Source organism: Aquarana catesbeiana, linkage group LG11, assembly GCF_042186555.1.
Source record: "Aquarana catesbeiana isolate 2022-GZ linkage group LG11, ASM4218655v1, whole genome shotgun sequence".
In the NCBI taxonomy this organism is placed as follows: Eukaryota; Metazoa; Chordata; class Amphibia; order Anura; family Ranidae; genus Aquarana; species Aquarana catesbeiana.
Genome location: NC_133334.1, coordinates 149,485,799 through 149,504,190, shown reverse-complemented (window position 1 = coordinate 149,504,190; position 18,392 = coordinate 149,485,799).

The following is an 18,392-nucleotide window of genomic DNA, read 5'->3' as shown; positions in this document are numbered from 1 at the left end:
AACTTAACTGAACCTTTATATTGGACTCGGAGACGACTTGGATATAGCATGCTGTATTTCAGATCTTTTTCTCGGAGCCTTTTCTTTACATCCGTGAAGGATCGGCGTCTGCGCTGTGTTTCTGCCGAGAAATCTGGAAAAAGCATGAGCCTGGCGTTTTCATATCTGAGATCCTGATGCTTCCTCGCTTCAACCAACAGCATGTCTCTGTCTTTGTAGTTAAGAAAACGAACCAAGAATGGCCGGGGTGGGGCACCGGAGGGCCTGGGTCCAGTGGGACTCTATGTGCCCTTTCCGCCACATAGGTGGGTGGCAAGTCCCCCAGAGATAGTAACTTCTTAAAGAATTGTTCTGCAAAGGTCGACGGGGATGACACCTCCACCCCCTCAGGGAGCCCCACCACTCTTACATTATTCCTGCGTTGGCGGTCTTCCGCATCATCTGCTCTGTGTTGCAACGCCCTGACCATATCCTTCAGTTTATGCAACTGGGAGCTCTGTGTGTGTGTGACATCCTCCACCTCCGATATACGATCCTCTGCCGTTGTCAGTCTGCTTCTAATTTTATCCAAGTCATGGCGGATCAAATTGCATTCCGACGCCAAACAGTCAATGCGACTAACCAGCTCAGTCTTTGAGGCTGCTATGGCCTCCAGTATTGGCCCTGTGATGGCGTCAGTGTCCACCTCAATTTCTTGAGGCAGAGAAGGAGATGACTCCGGAGCCTGCTGTGTGAGGGACTCATGCTGCCCCATCTCACCAGCCTGTGTCTTGGCGCGCTGTGTAGCCAAAACAGCAAGTGAGATGGTGTGGGAGGGGCCAGGCACCATGCTCTCTCGTGAACGTAGCCGCCTCTGATCTAACGGCGGCTGCGAGTGCTGTTTAGGTTGCCCCTTGACCCCCGCGGATGGCATCGCTGTGTTCCCTGTCACCTCCCCCAGATCCGGAGCTTACTAGCGGTGAGGATAGGGCGATCGGTCGGGCGCAATCAGGATAAATGTAGCGGATGCTAACCGGAGCTCCAAGGGATCACGTCCTGCCTTGTTCACATCCGCCCACGCCCCCCAACGCACTGTGCTGCTTTAACTGGTAATTGCGCGGTCATGCAATGTTGTACCCAAACTAAATTTGCGTCCTTTTTTTCCCACAAATAGAGCTTTCTTTTGATGGTATTTGATTGCCTCTGCGATTTTTATTTTTTGCGATATAAACGGAAAAAGACCAAAAATTTTGAAAAAAAAATTATATTTTCTACTTTTTGTTATAAGAAAAATCCAATAAATTCAATTTTAGCCATATATTTAGGCCAAGATTTATTCAGCCACATGTCTTTGGTAAAAAAAAATGTCAATAAGCATATATTTATTGGTTTGCGCAAAAGTTATAGCGTCTATAAACTAGGGTACATTTTCTGGAATTTACGCAGCTTTTAGTTTATGACTGCCAATCTCATTTCTTGAGGTGCTAAAATGGACAGGGCAGTACAAACCCCCCCCAAATGACCCCATTTTGGAAAGTAGACACCCTAAGGAAATTGCTAAGAGGCATGATGAGCCCATTGAATATTTTATTTTTTTGTCCCAAGTGATTGAATAATGACAAAACACACAAAAAAATTTTTTTTTACAAAAAGTTGTCACTAAATTATATATTGCTTACACTTGCCATGGTTATGTGTGGAATTGCACCCCAAAATACATTTTGCTGCTTCTCCTGAGTATGGGGATACCGCATGTGTGGGCCTTTTTGGGAGCCCCCAAAAAGAATGTTTTTAGGTGTGATTTTTTGCATTCTTTTTGTTTTTTGTTTTTTTGCTTTCTGGGTTTACATACATCTTGAATTCAGGGTTTGGACACTATATGAATGCACCTATGTGTTTTTTGTATACGGTGCGATAAATTGCATTTTGGTGCGATTTTTTAATTTTGGTGCAATTTTTTTTTATTTATTTTTTTTTTGGTTTTTGGTTTTGGTTTTCTGGGTCTACATACATCTTGAATTTAGGGTTTGGACACTATATGTACTGTTATTAGCAGAGGACCACTCTACTGTCATGAAACTTATGTTTGGATTTTATATGCATTGATATAAGGAGAGGATTCATTATCATTTGTACACAGTATCATGGGATCCACTAATTTATAAAGTTTCATTACAGTACATTTTTGGTGATAAGTTTTCCCGTGTAGGATTGGTGCCCACACTCAGAGGGCTTTAGCATTTACCTACTGGTGTAGGTGAGCTATCATAATGATCACACTACCACTGTTCTGTTAATTGTTTAGCTGTAATTATTATCACAATATCACTGTGTCTTTTAACTACTTAGCCACTAAAGAGCGATCTTCTAGATCACTATTTGGCACTCAGGTAGCGCCACTCACCCCTGTCATCCTCTTTCTTTTATAATTTCTAGCCATGTATGGGGCCCCAAAAACCAAGCATCACCTTCAGGATTTCTAAGGGTGTAAATTTTTGATTTCACTCTTCACTACCTATCACAGTTTAGAAGGCCATAAAATGCTAGGATAGCAAAAAACCCCAAAATGACCCCATTTTGGAAAGTAGACACCCCAAGTTATTTGCTGAGAGGCATAGTGAGTATTTTGAAGCTCTCATTTGTTTTTGAAAATGAAGAAAGAAAAGAAAAATGTATTTTTTTTTCAATTTTCAAACCTTTGTGACAAAAAACGAGATCTGCAAAATACTCACCATACCTCTCAGCAAATAGCTTGGGGTGTCTACTTTCCAAAATGGGGTCATTTGGGGGGGTTTGTGCCATCTGGGCATTCCATGGCCTCCAAAACTGTGATAGGTAGTGAGGAGTGAAATCAAAAAGTTACACTCTTAGAAAGCCTGAAGGCGGTGCTTGGTTTTTTGGGTCCCGTACGCAGCTAGGCTCCCAAAAAGTCTCACACATGTGGTATCCCCATACTTAGGAGAAGCAACAGAATGTGTTTTTGGGTGTAATTTCACATATGCCCATGGCACGTTTGAGCAATATATCATTTAGTGACAACTTTGTGCAAAAAAAAAAAATTGTCTTTTTCCCGCAACTTGTGTCAAAATATAAAATATTCCATGGACTCGACATGCCTCTCAGCAAATAGCTTGGGGTGTCTACTTTCCAAAATGGGGTCATTTGGGGGGTTTTGAACTGTCTTGGCATTTTATGCACAACATTTAGAAGCTTATGTCACACATCACCCACTCTTCTAACCACTTGAAGACAAAGCCCTTTCTGACACTTTTTGTTTACATGAAAAAATATTTTTTTTTGCAAGAAAATTACTTTGAACCCCCAAACATTATATATTTTTTTAAAGCAAAGGCCCTACAGATTGAAATGGTGGATGTTTCATTTTTTTCTTTTCACACAGTATTTGCGCAGTGATTTTTCAAACACATTTTTTTGGGAAAAAACACACTTTTTTAATTTTAATGCACTAAAACACACTATATTGCCCAAATGTTTGATGAAATAAAAAAGATGTTCTTAGGCTGAGCACATGGATACCAAACACGACATGCTTTAAAATTGCGCAGAAATGTGCAGCAGCGACAAACTACATACATTTTTAAAAGCCTTTAAGCGTCTTTACAGGTTACCACTTAGACTCTTTAGACTTTAGACTCTCTGAGTTCATGGACGAACTAGGACATAATACACGTAACATACGACTAACGTTTGTTGCAGATCCCTGTGAAATCTCATTCTTAGATCTCTGCATTAAGGTTGTAGAAGGGAAATTGGTGACTACGACATTTCGTAAAACAGCCGCAAATACCCTTTTACGCGATGATAGCCATCATCCCCGTTCCCTTATAAGAGGTATCCCGGTGGGACAGTTCCTCCGTGGACAGTTCCTCCGTATTCGGAGAAACTGCTCCACTGAGGAAGACTATCGACGAGAGTCTGAATTACTCTAACAGCGATTTCGGGAACATGGATACACGCATCATACTCTTAAAAGGGCAAGAATGATTGCAGGACGTAGAACTTGTGTCGATTTACTTACATCTCAGAAGAAAGCTATGGATCAAATTAATAAACCAGTGAGGTTCATTACTCCCTATGGAAGACAGTGGCAACAGTTGCTTTCCATTCTTTCTGAACACTGGCACATCCTCACTAGATCAGACAAGTTGAAGGAGATTGTAGGTGAAAGCCAGAATTTAGATGTCTGGTGAACAGGAGCTGGCTCACGGACATGCCTAAAGTAAGGGGGATGTTTCCCTGTGGTCACTGTCTAACATGTAAATTTGTCGATCGAACCAAAACATTCCACGACTCATATTCAAGCCATGAATACACAATCAATTCATTCAATAACTGTAGTACATCAAGAGTTCTATATATTTTAGAATGTCCCTGTCACAAGCTCTATGTGGGTAAGACAAAACGCCAGCTGAGAGTTAGATTTGCAGAACATCTAAAAAGCATTCAACTTAAGGAAGAGACCCCCTTAGCCCAACACTTTTTAGAAGTGCACCAGGGCAACACATCAGGGCTCAGTGTAAAAGGTTTTTATGCCCTTAATTTGTCTAATCGCAGAGGTGATTTCGAGAGGGTATTATTGCAAAAAGAAAAATTATGGATACATAGGCTCCAGACCCTTCAGCCTAGGGGCCTAAACACTGAACTTAGTCTTAAAGTTTTTCTGGAGCCATAATCACACAATCCCACTCGTAATCAGGGACCACGTGTTGGACAACTTTTGGGCTAGTCAATATATGTGCAATCACCCTATATGTCTACTATCATGCAGATAACTGTAGGAAGCTCTGTACAGCTATGTCTGTAAGACTGGGCAAATATATATTGGGCTACTCTCATAGCTCTCTACTGGTCTGTAAACCCTCCCCCATTTTTTTTGCTCTACTTGATTCCTCGTATCTTTTTGAAATAAGTACAGATTTTTTGCCTGCTTACAATTTTACTAATGGCTTTGTGTACTACTGCACCATTGTATTCTCAGACTATCTGACAGTAATTTTATGTTGTCTCCACAAGATGGCGATAGATAATTAAATGTGAGGTTTAAAAAAAAAATTCTGATTGGGTGAATAGCCCTATATATTGATATAGATAATCTAACCACAATGTCCAGATGAAGTGCTCGGTTTGTAGCATGAAACGCGTCAACATTTTGATGCCATAGATGCAGGGGACCCCCCTCTATCGTGTCCCTGTGTGGACTTCATCGCTGTCAGCACGGTATTACATTGTAAGGACATTTCCAGCTGAAGCGCTAACATGATTCACGGAGGATTTCCTGATCCACAGCAAGAGACACATTCGGACATGCGTCCATCTGCGCTAACAGGATCCACACAGACCTGACTCGTGGAGTGGAGCGGCCGCTGGACTTGCACAACAAGAGGTTGGGTGAGAATTTGACTTGGATTAGTCTTATCCATCATTGTATACCGCTGTGCTTTTTCATTCTGCTCAGTATCTTTGGCAGTTCAGAGATCTGCAGGATACAGTGACAAGCTTTACGCTACTAGACATCCAGGACTGTCAGCATTTGGCTAACTTTACCTGAACAGCACATCCTCACTTATCCCTCTTAAGGGAACTATCATATTCATATTTACTATAGAATTGTGCACTGATTCCAGATTCACTCTGGCAGGACTACCTTGTTGACATCTTTATTATTCCAGGACAATCAGCGACACTGTACCTACATATCCTAGTTCTGTTTACTACAGCATGTTCATGTGTTTTGCCAAGCCCTGAATAGGGCATGCACACTCCCAGTGATATATTGGGATATATAACAGGGACTCTGATTACTCAGGTGGACAATTTCTTTTTTCATATTTGCAGGAATTCATAACATCTGGCAAGATCCACACTGTAATTTTTTTCACTGGTTCAATTTTTCCAGCTGTACTTTTTCATGTCTTTATATATCCTGATCGAGATTAGTTTGGGTACACGTCATTACCATCAAGCCCAGGACAGGGTACACCTATTCCCAGTTATGTTTCGGGACATTATTTAGCTACCTAGCTTTTTCAGGAGGACTCTGTGTTATCCCACTCATCACTTAGACTTCAAGCACAGTCAGCGATCTCCACGCAGGGACAGTGGGGGGAGGGTGGTCCCACTAGCATTTATTTTTAACCACTCAACGTTGTTTTATATTCACTGTCTGATATTTGTCGTTTGCCTGCATATCCCATAGATATCGCAGAGGCAGGGACCCCACCTGTGTGGCTACTTTCCACATATGTGGGATCCCCCCTCTTTTTCTATTTTAATGGTATTTTTTTCAATAAAGTTGTTTGCTATTGATCTCATCACGTTGTAGCTTCTTCCCTTTTGTTGGCAATCCAGGGGCTGTCTTTGTCCCCCCCCCTCCTTTCTTTTTTCTCTTGTATTTTTTGCTACGTGGGAGGGAGCCCGTCCATTGGACGAACCATTTTGATCAATTGTATTATATATTTGTCACAAGCAGATTCATATCATAGTGGTTTTTTATCATTATTTTTACCACTTTAGATTTGCAGGGGAGGTCTACTGCTAAAATTACTGCCCTCAATCTGACCTTCGCGGTGATACCTCACATGCATGGTGCAATTGCTATTTACATGTGATGCCAGACCGACGCTTGCGTTAACCTTTGCACGAGAGGGAGGGGGAAGGGGGGCAGGGGTGTTTTTTTTTCTAATTATTTATTTTGCTTTTTTATTTTATTTTTAAATTGTACCTTTTATTTATATTTTTTTTATCATTTTTATTGTTATCTCAGGGAATGTAAATATCCCCTATGATAGCAATAGATAGTGATAGGTACTCTTTTTTGAAAAATTTGGGGTCTATTAGACCCTAGATCTCTCCTCGGCCCTCAAAGCATCTGACCACACCAAGATCGGTGTGATAAAATGCTTTCCCAATTTCCCAATGGCACTGTTTATATCCGGCAAAATCATGAAATGCTCATAGCTTCCGGTTTCTTAGGCCATAGAGATGATTGGAGCCATTCTGGTCTCTGATCAGCTCTATGGTCAGCTGGTGGAACCACCGGCTGCATTCTCAGGTTCCCTGTTGGGACAGGAGAGCCAGAGAAAATCATGGAAGATGGTGGGGGTGGGTCAATCCCTTCCACTGCTTGTATAAGCAGTCTAGAGGGTAATTAGCTGCTGGGATTACTTTTACATGAAAGACGACCGCTGGCTGAAAAGAATGATACCAAGATGATACCTAAACCTGCAGGCATCATTCTGGTATAACCACTTAAAGTCCCAGCAACATACCAGTACGTTGCTGGTCCTTGTTGGGCATATATTGTAATCTTTTTTTTCATGCAGCCTGTGGGCTGAACGAAAAAGAGAGATTGATTGGTGGGTATGCCCGCCATTAGAATACCTCCCTTCATCCAACCACTTCTAATGATGGGCATACATGCACCATTTATATATGCTGAAGCGCATCCACCCCAAAAGTTAGGAGCAAATCACTCCTCCACCCCTGCTGCCCCCATGCTTTGACATATATGCTCTTTTTTTAACTGTTGTGGTAAAATCACCTCCGACAGCGCTGGAGTCATGGCTTTATGTATCATGGGAGAAAACGCTGTTGCTGTCAAGATAAATAAATCTGCGCTGCAGCTCAATGGTGTACCTGAAAACAAAAAAAATGGTTAACAATAAAACTCAGTAAACAGTAAAGTATAAAAAAATTACATACCTGAAAAGCAAACATGATAAAACATAATAACAATAAAACTTTGCAGAATAGAATACCGTAAAAAAGAGCAGAACAATAGAGAGAGAATAGAGAGAGAGAGAAAAATAAAACTATTTTTGTTTTTTTTATTTTATATTTTTTTGTGTATTTTTTATTGTTTACTTTTTTTTTCACACTTTTATTTGTAACTGTAACTGTAACGGTTCGGTTCCAGGTTCGGGTCTCTCAAAATGCGATGGCGTCTTGGGAGACCCTGTGACAGTGTGCCTAGTCTGTGCAATTCTGTACCCTATGCTAAAACTCAACTAGTGTATGGTAGTGCTCAAAACATTCACCAATGCAAAGACCAGGATTGTCAGGACAGGAGGGACAATAATAGCGGGTGTCACGCCTATATCCTCGCTTTTTACAGACACAACATTTTCTTTGGGGGGCTCCTTGGGTAGGGGTACTCGGGAGGACATAAGGAAAATGCCTCTCATGCAGCCGGCTTACTGCATTTGGATTGGGAAGGTGAGGTGCAGCACCGTCTGGAAACAGAACGGCTCTGACGATCTCTTCCTGGAATTTAAGGAAGGATCCATTCCGACCTGAAGCTCTGTATAGCACATGTGCGTTCAGCAAAGCCAATTGAAATAAGTATACAGACACTTTTTATACCAGCGGGCAACTAGGTACGGCGCCAACAACTGGTCGTTGAGGTCCACCCCTCCCATATTTTGGTTATAATCGTGGACACAGAGGGGTTACTCCACAACACCAGTCACCGTAGTAATTTGGATCGTCATGTCTGCATGAAGGGAGGTAAGAACCAAAACATCAGGCTCTCTCCCCCAGCCTAAGATGGGAATCTACAAGCTGCTGGGGAAAGCCCCGGCGATTAGATCGCACTGTGCCACATGCTTCAATCTGATGATCAAACAAGTGACTAAAAAGTGGCACGCTCATGTAATAATTGTCTACATACAAGTGGTACCCTTTTCCGAATAAGGGTGACACCAAGTCCCACACAATCTTGCCAGCGCTTCCTATGTAGTCAGGGCAGTTTGTCAGCTCTACGTGTCTATCTCTTCCCTCGTAAACCATAAAACTACATGTACAGCCTGTGGCCCTGTCACAGAGCTTATACATCTTGAGCCCGTATCTGGCACGCTTGCTGGGGAGATACTGTTTGAATGACAAGCGGCAAGAAAACTTAATCAGGGACTCATCAACGCAGACAACTTGATGGAGAGTAAACAAGGCTGCAAAATGTTGGTTGAAGTGGTTTACGAGGGGCCGAATTTTGTAGAGCCGATCGTATCCAGGGTCTCCACGAGGACGACAGATTTCATTGTTGTTGAAGTGCATGAACCGCAAAATCTGCTCATATTGTGCCCTGGCCATGGAAGCAGAGAACACGAGCATATGGTGAATTGGGTCAGTGGACCAATATAACCGCAACTCACTCTTTTTGGTTATGCCCATGAGGAGGGATAGGCCCAGAAAGATCTTAAATTTGGAAACCATAATTGGTTTCCAATCTCTGGCAAGGGAGGACTGGGGATTAGTGGCGATGTATTGACCAGCATACAAATTGATTTGGTCCACAATAGATCTATAGAGATCTTCAGTGAAAAACAGCGAATAAAAATCAGGTGACGTACAGTGGGGGAAACAAATATTTAATCCCCTGCAGATTTTGTAAGTTTGCCCATTTGCAAAGAAATTAAGGATCTATAATTTTTATCATAGGTGTATTTTAAATGATAGAGACAGTTTATCAACCAAAAACCCAGAAAGAACACATAAAACAAATGCTATAAATTAAGTTGCAGTTCAGTGAGTAAAATAAGTATTTGATCCCCAAGCAAAACATCACTTAGTACTTGGTGGAGAAACCCTTGTTGGCAAGCACAGAGGTAAGACAATTCATGGCGTTGGTTACGAGGTTTGGAGACATCTCAGGAGGGATTTTGGTCCATTCTTCTTCACAGATCTTCTATAAATCCTTAAGGTTTCTTGGCTGTCGCTTGGCAACTCGAAGTTTAAGCTCCCTCCATAAATTTTCTATAGGATTAAGGTCTGGAGACTGACTAGGCCATTCCATGACCTTAATGTGCTTCTTCTTGAGCCACTCCTTTGTTGCCTTGGCGGTATGTTTTGGGTCATTGTCATACTGGAAGACCCATCCATGACCCATCTTTGTGTTCTGGCTGAGGGAAGAAGGTTCTCATCCAGTATTTTACAATACATGGACCTGTCCATTGGCCCTTCAATGCAGCAATGTCGGTCTGTATCTTTAGCAGAGAAACAACCCCAAAGCATAATGTTTCCACCTCTGTGCTTAACTGTAGGGATGGTGTTCTTAGGGTCATAGTCAGCATTTTTCTACCTCCAAACACAGCAAGTCCCCCTCCTCAAGACAGCACATGTACAGTCACGCAAATGAACATCTAAATGATACAGAAAAGGATTGGGAGAAAGTGTTGTGGTCAGATGAGACCAAAATTGAGGTCTTTGGCATTGCCTCGACTTGCCATGTTTGGAGGAAGAAAAATTCTGCCTAAGTACACCATCCCTACAGTCAAGTACAGATGTGGAAACATTATGCTTTGTGTCGGTTTCTCTGCTAAAGGTACAGAATGACTTTGCCGCATTGAGGGACTAATGGATGGTGCCATGTATTATAAAATATTGGATGATAACCTTCTTCCCTCAGCCAGAACACTGAAGATGAGTCATGGATAGGTCTTCCAGCATGACAATGACCCAAAACATACCGCCGGGGCAATAAAGGAGCGGCTCGAGAAGAAGCACATTAAGGTCATGGAGTGGCCTAGCCAGTTTCCAGACCTTAATCCTATTGAAATTTAATGGAGGGAGCTTAAACTTCAAGTTGCCAAGCGACAGCCAGGAAACCTTAAGGATTTAGAGAGGATCTGTAAAAAAGCATGCACCAAAATCCCTCCTGAGATGTGTGCAAACCTGTTCACTAACTACAAGAAATGTCTTACCTCTGTGATTGCCAACAAGGGTTTCTCCGCCAAGTACAAAGTCATGTTTTCCTTGGAGATCAAATACTTATTTCACTCACTGAACTGCAACTTCATTTCTAGCATTTGTAGCATGTGTTTTTTTTTTCTGGATTTTTGGTTGATATTCTGTCTCTATCATTTAAAATACAACTATGATAAAAAATTTCTTCATTTCTTTGTAAGTGGGCAAACTTACAAAATATGCAGGGGATCAAATACCTATTTCCCCCACTCTAAAATCAACTGTTTCCACCTAAATGCCGGGTTGGCCAGTGAATGGGGGAAGTACGGGTGCTGCAGAAGTGGTAGGTTCCCAATTAGGATTGGCGAATGCAGCAGGAAGGGCACTATGGGCTCAATGGGCCTGTTTTTTTGGTAGCAGCAGGACACTACTTGTGCTTGCCACCTCGCCAGATTGAACTGCACTTATGGGACTCGCCACGTCACCAAGTGTTACTGCGGTGCTGGATGTTCGACCAGGGTGTACTAGGCCGCTGGTGCTTGCCTATTCACCAGGAGGAATAGTATTTCTCCGCTCCATACGAGAGCCCTGCTGTTCTTGCACCTCAACAGCAGAAGATTGGGATCTGGTACGCCTGACCTTGGCAGGGACCACAACTCTGTCATCAGAGCTATCTGTCATGGAGCCGCTGCTGTCTACAGGTTTGTATTCTGAGCCTGAGTCTGACAGATGAGTGACTTCCTCTTCACTTCTTCACTATCTGTTATGCTCAGAAACGTGTAGGCCTCTTCACTACTGTACCTTCGATTTGGCATTTTGGGCTCTAAATTTAGTGGTACAGTAGTGAGACTCACAGGTAAAAAAGCTCCTGACTGTCAGCAACTGTATCAAAACGCTACCAAAAAAACTGTTAGCGATCACAGGGATTAGGCCTGAATCTGAAAACGCTGCAGTTATTTGTTTAGTGTTTTGCAAGTGACAGTGATCGATCGATACTGCACTTGGGTGGGCTGGGCGGAGGGGCAAAACGCAGGTGCTAGCAGGTATCTGGGCTGATCCCGCTAACACTGCGTTTTTGGGAACTCTAAACTGCTGGGGACGCTAGTATAGATCTGATCAGATCAGATATTGATCCGTTCAGATACTATACCACTAAGGGAAGTGTATGCTGCGTGCGTGGGTCTTTTCGGTACTGGCACTAACCTGACGCTGCCTGGGGCGACGCAGACCCTAACTGACCCTAAAACCTAACTTATATCACCCGCTGGGCGATCAGGGGGTTAAACTTTTATTAGGTAATAAACGAAGGGTGCCTTGACACTATAGAAAACAAACTAATTAACCAGAGTCACCCATAACAGTTATACAGTGATACTTGGTGAAAGGGTTAACTAGGGGGCAATCAGGGGATTAAAACCTTTACTGGGTAGTATATGGGGGTACCTGACGCTATAAAAACCTGATGGTGAACCTAAATACTTACCTGGCTAACTAGCGTCACCTGTGACACTAATACGTCGATCAGAAAAAAGATTGCTTAGTGACACTGGCGACAGGGGTTAACTGGGGGGGTGATCAAGGGGTTAAACCTTTATTGGGGGGGTTAGGGGGTACCCTAGACCTAACGGGGCCTACCACTAACTGCCCTACCACTTATTACAGTCACAAATGACACCAATGCAGTAATCAGTAAAAAAAAAAAACTGCTATTGGTGTCACTGTGACAGGGAATGCAGGGAGGGTGATTGGGGGTGATTGGGGGGTGATTAGTGTGCCTGCGTGTTCTACTGTAAGTATAGTGTTGGTGTACTTACTTGGATGTCTTCTCTCCTCGGAACGAAAAGGCTTCACAAGGAGCAATGACATCACTTCCTCTGCTCTGCTTCCGTTTACAGTTCAGAAGCAAAGGAAGCATTCTGTTCACCAAGAGCAATCGAGAGGGGGTGGCCATGAATCAGTGGCCTCCCCCTCAGCACGGATCGCTCCTGGAGCTATTCCGACCACCGCAGGCAACCGGGGGGGTCCGATCGGGGCAGGGACGTACAGGTATGCCCTTATGCCTGCCCGTGCCATTGTGCTGATGTACATCGGCGTGTCGTTAACTGAACATGCATAGATTGCTGTCTTTATATTTAAATGAAAGCGTGTCAGAGCTGGGCTCAGCCCTTCCTTCTCGGAGTTGGCCGCTCAGCTGTCGGCTAATTGCCTTGTCTCCTATCTCTCCACAGGTACTCAGCTGTTGATGATATCCTGCTTGTCAACCCTGCCTACTTAAGCCGTCCAGCCCAGAGGATCTCTGCCTTTGCCTTAGTCAACATCACATAGACGCTCTCCTGCATTCCTGTTAAAAGACTTGCTTGGCTGACATCCCTTCTGGCTCCAGATCCTGCTTGCTGTTTTACTATGCTCATCTCCGGCTCCCTGATGTTTGGCTTGTCTGACTATCTGTTCCGGTTCCTGAACTCTGTCTATGTTTTGACTACGTTTATTCTATTTACTTTTATTATTAAACTGATGTGTGATTTAACTGTACTTCTGTCTCGGTCTGATTTCATGGTTTATGACAAAGAGACCCCTATCCACCTAAGTTTCAAACATTGTACAAAACCCCTATAAAATAACTAATTATTCTTGTTAGTTTTAAAATATTATACCCTTTACTTTCACACAAAAATAATTTATGTTGCACACACGTGCTGTGCCTGCGTCGCTCCTATTGTGTATGCAATACACAATAAAGTTCATGCATGCACTCTAGTATTCTATCCTGAGTTTTTCTTTGGGTGTGGTTAGCCCCTTACACCACATCTTTCCTGAGGCATCTGTTTGAGTTGTGTTCATGTCCATGCATCACTGTAAAAATTCATGTATGTCTATGTTTTCAACCCTGCTTTGTATTAGAAGTTTTGAATGAAGCAATTGATGTCTATTTCCACTTTGAGGCCTGTGGGCCTCAAAGTGCCCAATGTATCAAGAATGTTTCATCCTGTGAAACAGCCTGTTTCATATTTGTGCCTCATCAATGACCTTCCACTTTGTCGATCGCACAAACTTTTAAACTTGATGGATCCCTATTATGGTGCTTTCTAAAATGTTCTGAGAGGCTGTGATATGTAAAACCTTTATAATATTATAGATGTGTTCTCTTAGTCTTTTAGGTGGTTCTACCAACGTACTGCAACCCGCATGTGCACGCGCCGTTTTTGCATACCTGGCATGCCATGCAGCTCCCACATTTAAAAAACCCCACCTGATCTAAAAATGTGACAAGTTTTTTCATAGGTTTAGGGATACTTGTTACCAGTCTATTTTTTAGGATGGGTGGATGCAGGGCCGTCTTAATAGCATCATGGGCCCCTGGGTAGAGGCAGACAAGCAGAGCTTCCCTTTTTATACAGCAAAGAAACAGTGGGAAAATACTACATACATAAAGTAACAAAGTTGTCCTGTGCATATAATATATCTGCTAGATTGATGCCTCCCCAGCACTATGGCCCCTCTACACCCTAGATATCCCCCCAGCACTCTGACCCCTCTACACTCCAGATATCCTCCCAGCACTCTGACCCCTCTACACCCCAGATATCCCCCCAGCACTCTGACCCCTCTACATCCCAGATATCCCCCCAGCACTCTGACCCCTCTATACCCCATATATCCCCCCAACACTCTGAACCCTCTACATCCCAGATATCCCCCAGCACTCTGATCCCTCTACACCACAGATATCCCCCCAGCACTGTGACCCCTCTACACCCCAGATATCCAACCAGCACTCTGATCCCTCTACACCCCAGATATCCCCCAGCACTCTAATCCTGCTACACCACAGATATCCCCCCAGCACTGTGGCCCCTCTACACCCCAAAAATCCAACCAGCACTCTGATCCCTCTACATCCCAGATATCCCCCTGCACTTTGATCCCTCTAAACCCCCAGATATCCCCCCAGCACTTTGACCCCTCTACACTTCAGATATCCCCCCCAGCACTCTGACCCCTCTACACCCTAGATATCCCCCAGCACTCTGACCCCTCTACACCCCAGATATCCCCCCAGCACTCTGACCCCTCTACACCCCAGATCTCCCCCCAGTACTTGGACCCCTCTACCTCCCAGATATCCCCCAGCACTCTGATCCCTCTACACCCTAGATACCCCTTGTATTGTGACCCCACTACATCCATGATACCCTACACTGTGGCCTCTCTACATCCCTGATATCTCTAGCACTATAGCCACCCAAGCTACCCCAAGCATTGCTACCCGCTATACACCCCAGATTCCCCTTAGCATTGTTTTCCCTCATACACCGTTGATATCCCCCGGCACCATTATTCCATCCATGTAGTACCCCCTTTTTCAGTGGAGATACAGTGCATGTAAACTTTTGGCTATGTGCCCACCTCCAGCACTGGACTCACCTATACCAATCAAGCAGGCAGAAGGAGGGGCTGAGGAGGGATCATCCCTTCGGGCATTCCAAGCCCTTCGATGTAAACAGTGCTGGACAGCTGGGCTCACCATGACACCATCCAAAATGCTACTTCCGCAGGTGGGATCTCAGTGCTGCCTACTCAGTAGCTCACACTCCAGCTCCTACCATGCAGCCTTTGAGTCCTGAGCATTCAAGCTGCATGGAGCGGGGTCAGAGCCAGGGGCAGATCCAGAGTCTAGTCTCGGGAGGGGCACTGCCAGAAAATATATTTTTTTGGGGTACATCTATCGGGGAAATGGCTGGTGTAGAATCCCCCCTCAGTGCAGAGCCCCCATTAGTATAGAACCCCCCCTCAGTGCAGAACCCCCATTAATATAGAACCCCCCTCAGTGCAGAACCCCCATTAATATAGAATCCCCCTCAGTGCAGAGCCCCCCATTAGTATAGAATCCCCCCTCAGTGCAGAGCCCCCATTAGTATAGAATCCCCCTCAGTACAGAACCCCCATTAATATAGAATCCCCCTTAATGCAGAGCCCCCATTGGTATAGAATCCCCCTCAGTGCAGAGCCCCCCATTAGTATAGAATCCCCCCTCAGTGCAGAGCCCCCATTAGTATAGAATCCCCCTCAGTGCAGAACCCCCATTAGTATAGAATCCCCCTCAGTGCAGAGCCCCCCCCCATTAATATAGAATCCCCCTCAGTGCAGAACCCCCATTATTATAGAATCCCCCTCAGTGCAGAGCCCCCCATTGGTATAGAATCCCCCCTCAGTGCAGAGCCCCCATTAGTATAGAATCCCCCCTCAGTGCAGACCCCCCATTAGTATAGAATCCCCCCTCAGTGCAGAGCCCCCATTAGTATAGAATTCCCCCTCAGTGCAGAGCCCCCATTAGCATAGAATCCCCTCTCAGTGCAGAGCCCCCCATTGGTATAGAATCCCCCTCAGTGCAGAGCCCCCCCCCATTAATATAGAATCCCCCTCAGTGCAGAACCCCCATTATTATAGAATCCCCCTCAGTGCAGAGCCCCCCATTGGTATAGAATCCCCCCTCAGTGCAGAGCCCCCATTAGTATAGAATCCCCCCTCAGTGCAGACCCCCCATTAGTATAGAATCCCCCCTCAGTGCAGAGCCCCCCTTAGTATAGAATTCCCCCTCAGTGCAGAGCCCCCATTAGCATAGAATCCCCTCTCAGTGCAGAGCCCCCCATTGGTATAGAATCCCCCTCAGTGCAGAGCCCCCCATTGGTATAGAATCCCCCTCAGTGCAGAGTCCCCCATTAGTATAGAATCCCCCCTGCACATGTCAACCCACATATACATAAATTTTACAGACCTCAGAACAGCGCGGACGATACACACAGCCGTGTGTGTCCCTGGGGCTCCTCCTCCTCCTGTGTGGATGTAAACAGAGAGGAGGGGGAGGCGGCTTCAGTCCGCTGCGCTGAGGGACACAGCGCAAGACCTGAGGAGCAGATCAGGTCAGCGGACGGTGTTAGCAGTGCGTGCCGCTACCTACGGGTGTCACCCCTCTGGCGGGTGTCACCCGGGTGCGGACCGCACCCCCCCGCACCCACCTAACAACGCCACTGCCGCTGTCTCTCTCTGCGGAGCCGCCCGGCGGCTCTTTCACCTATTAAGCCGCTGGTGGCTCTCTCACCAGCTGCTTTGGGGAAAGTGCAGGGGCCCCCCATGCAGCTGGTGCCCATGGGCAGTGCCCAGGTGTGCCCACTCATTAAGACAGCCCTGGGTGGATGCTTGGAAATAAATTGGGGCATTTGGGAAGGATATTTTTCAAGGTAGGATCTCTAAGCAATATTAACCAATTTTTTTTGTATTGCCTCTTCTATCTGGGCAATACTATACAACAATACTATAATCTTTATTTTTTTTGCTGTTGTTTGGGTTTCAGTAATTGTTCGCTTTCCATACTTTTCACTTTTTTTGTGAAGATTTGTTCCTTATATCCCTTTTCTGTGAATTGGCAAATGATAATGTTCACTTGGGTTTTTAAAGTCTTGTTCAAGGTCACAATTACTTCTTATTCTCATCAGTTGGTTTTTGGGTACAGCCCCCAGCCAACTAGGATGGTGACCACTGGAGACCAGAATGTATCCATTTTGGCCTGTCTCCTTAAAAAGGTTTGTGTGGCCAGCCTATTATTTTGTTGATATATTTCCAGGTCCAAATAATGGACTCTCTCTGTGATAATTAGCTGAGGACAATATGTTGTATTTATTTACATTGATTTCTTCCAAAAAACTTTTTAAGTGGTTGTAAATCCTCTCCTATACCCAGTGAAGCAAATAGCCTCAGATGATACACAGAGATGAAACAAATCTCCCTAAGTTTTACATGTATATCTGCAGTCTTTCCCTTTCTACCCTCTGGGCATACACTGTGTGGGAGCTAATTGGAAAAAAGTCACACAAGTCAAGTATCAGGTGTGACCAGAGCTGTGTGGAGGGCAACAGAGGAACAAACGCAGGTAAGGTGAAAATATATGATTTATTAAAGATAAGTGAATAAATATAAATACAACCACCTCCAATATCACTCAGTGCACAACAACCAATACCAAACAGAAACCCACAAATAATAATAGTAATGGACAAATATATAAAAGTAATGGGGAATACCAGAATCATAAACAGGGCCAGGCCAGGGTCGTCAACGGGAGGTCAGCAGGTGGGGAGATGGCAAACAAACAGGACAAGGAGAGGATGGATGGATCACAGGAGGGATGGGTACAGGTACAAGGCTCAGGGTACAGGTAACAGACAGGAACAGGGTCAGGATCAGGTACAGGTACAGAGCTTCTCAGGTTCAGGATCAGGGTACAAGGAAAGATACCAAGGCAAGGCATAAGTGTGTCTGCCGGGTATTTATACACATCTCAATCAGACTCATGTGATGCCTGATTGCAGGAGATGATGTTGGCCCCACACTGCCAAGAACCACCCGCTGGTGGATGCCAGTACTGCGGCCCAAAGATCACATAATACTACCAACAGGGGAAGCTCCCTTGGCAGTTCCAGACTGTCAGGAGACACCTGCTGGTGGACCACAGTACTGCACACCAAATATCAGGCAGTGTAATCAGGGGATGGAACCTTCCCTGACAGTACCCCCCTCAAAGGAGCGGCCTCTGGACGCTCCAACTAGCTGCTGCTGGGGCAAGTCCATGGCATCAAGCTTGGCAGCAGGCAGAGTCACACTAAGCTGGGTATGAAGACAGTCCAAAGTATCAAACCAGGTGACAGGCAGCTCAA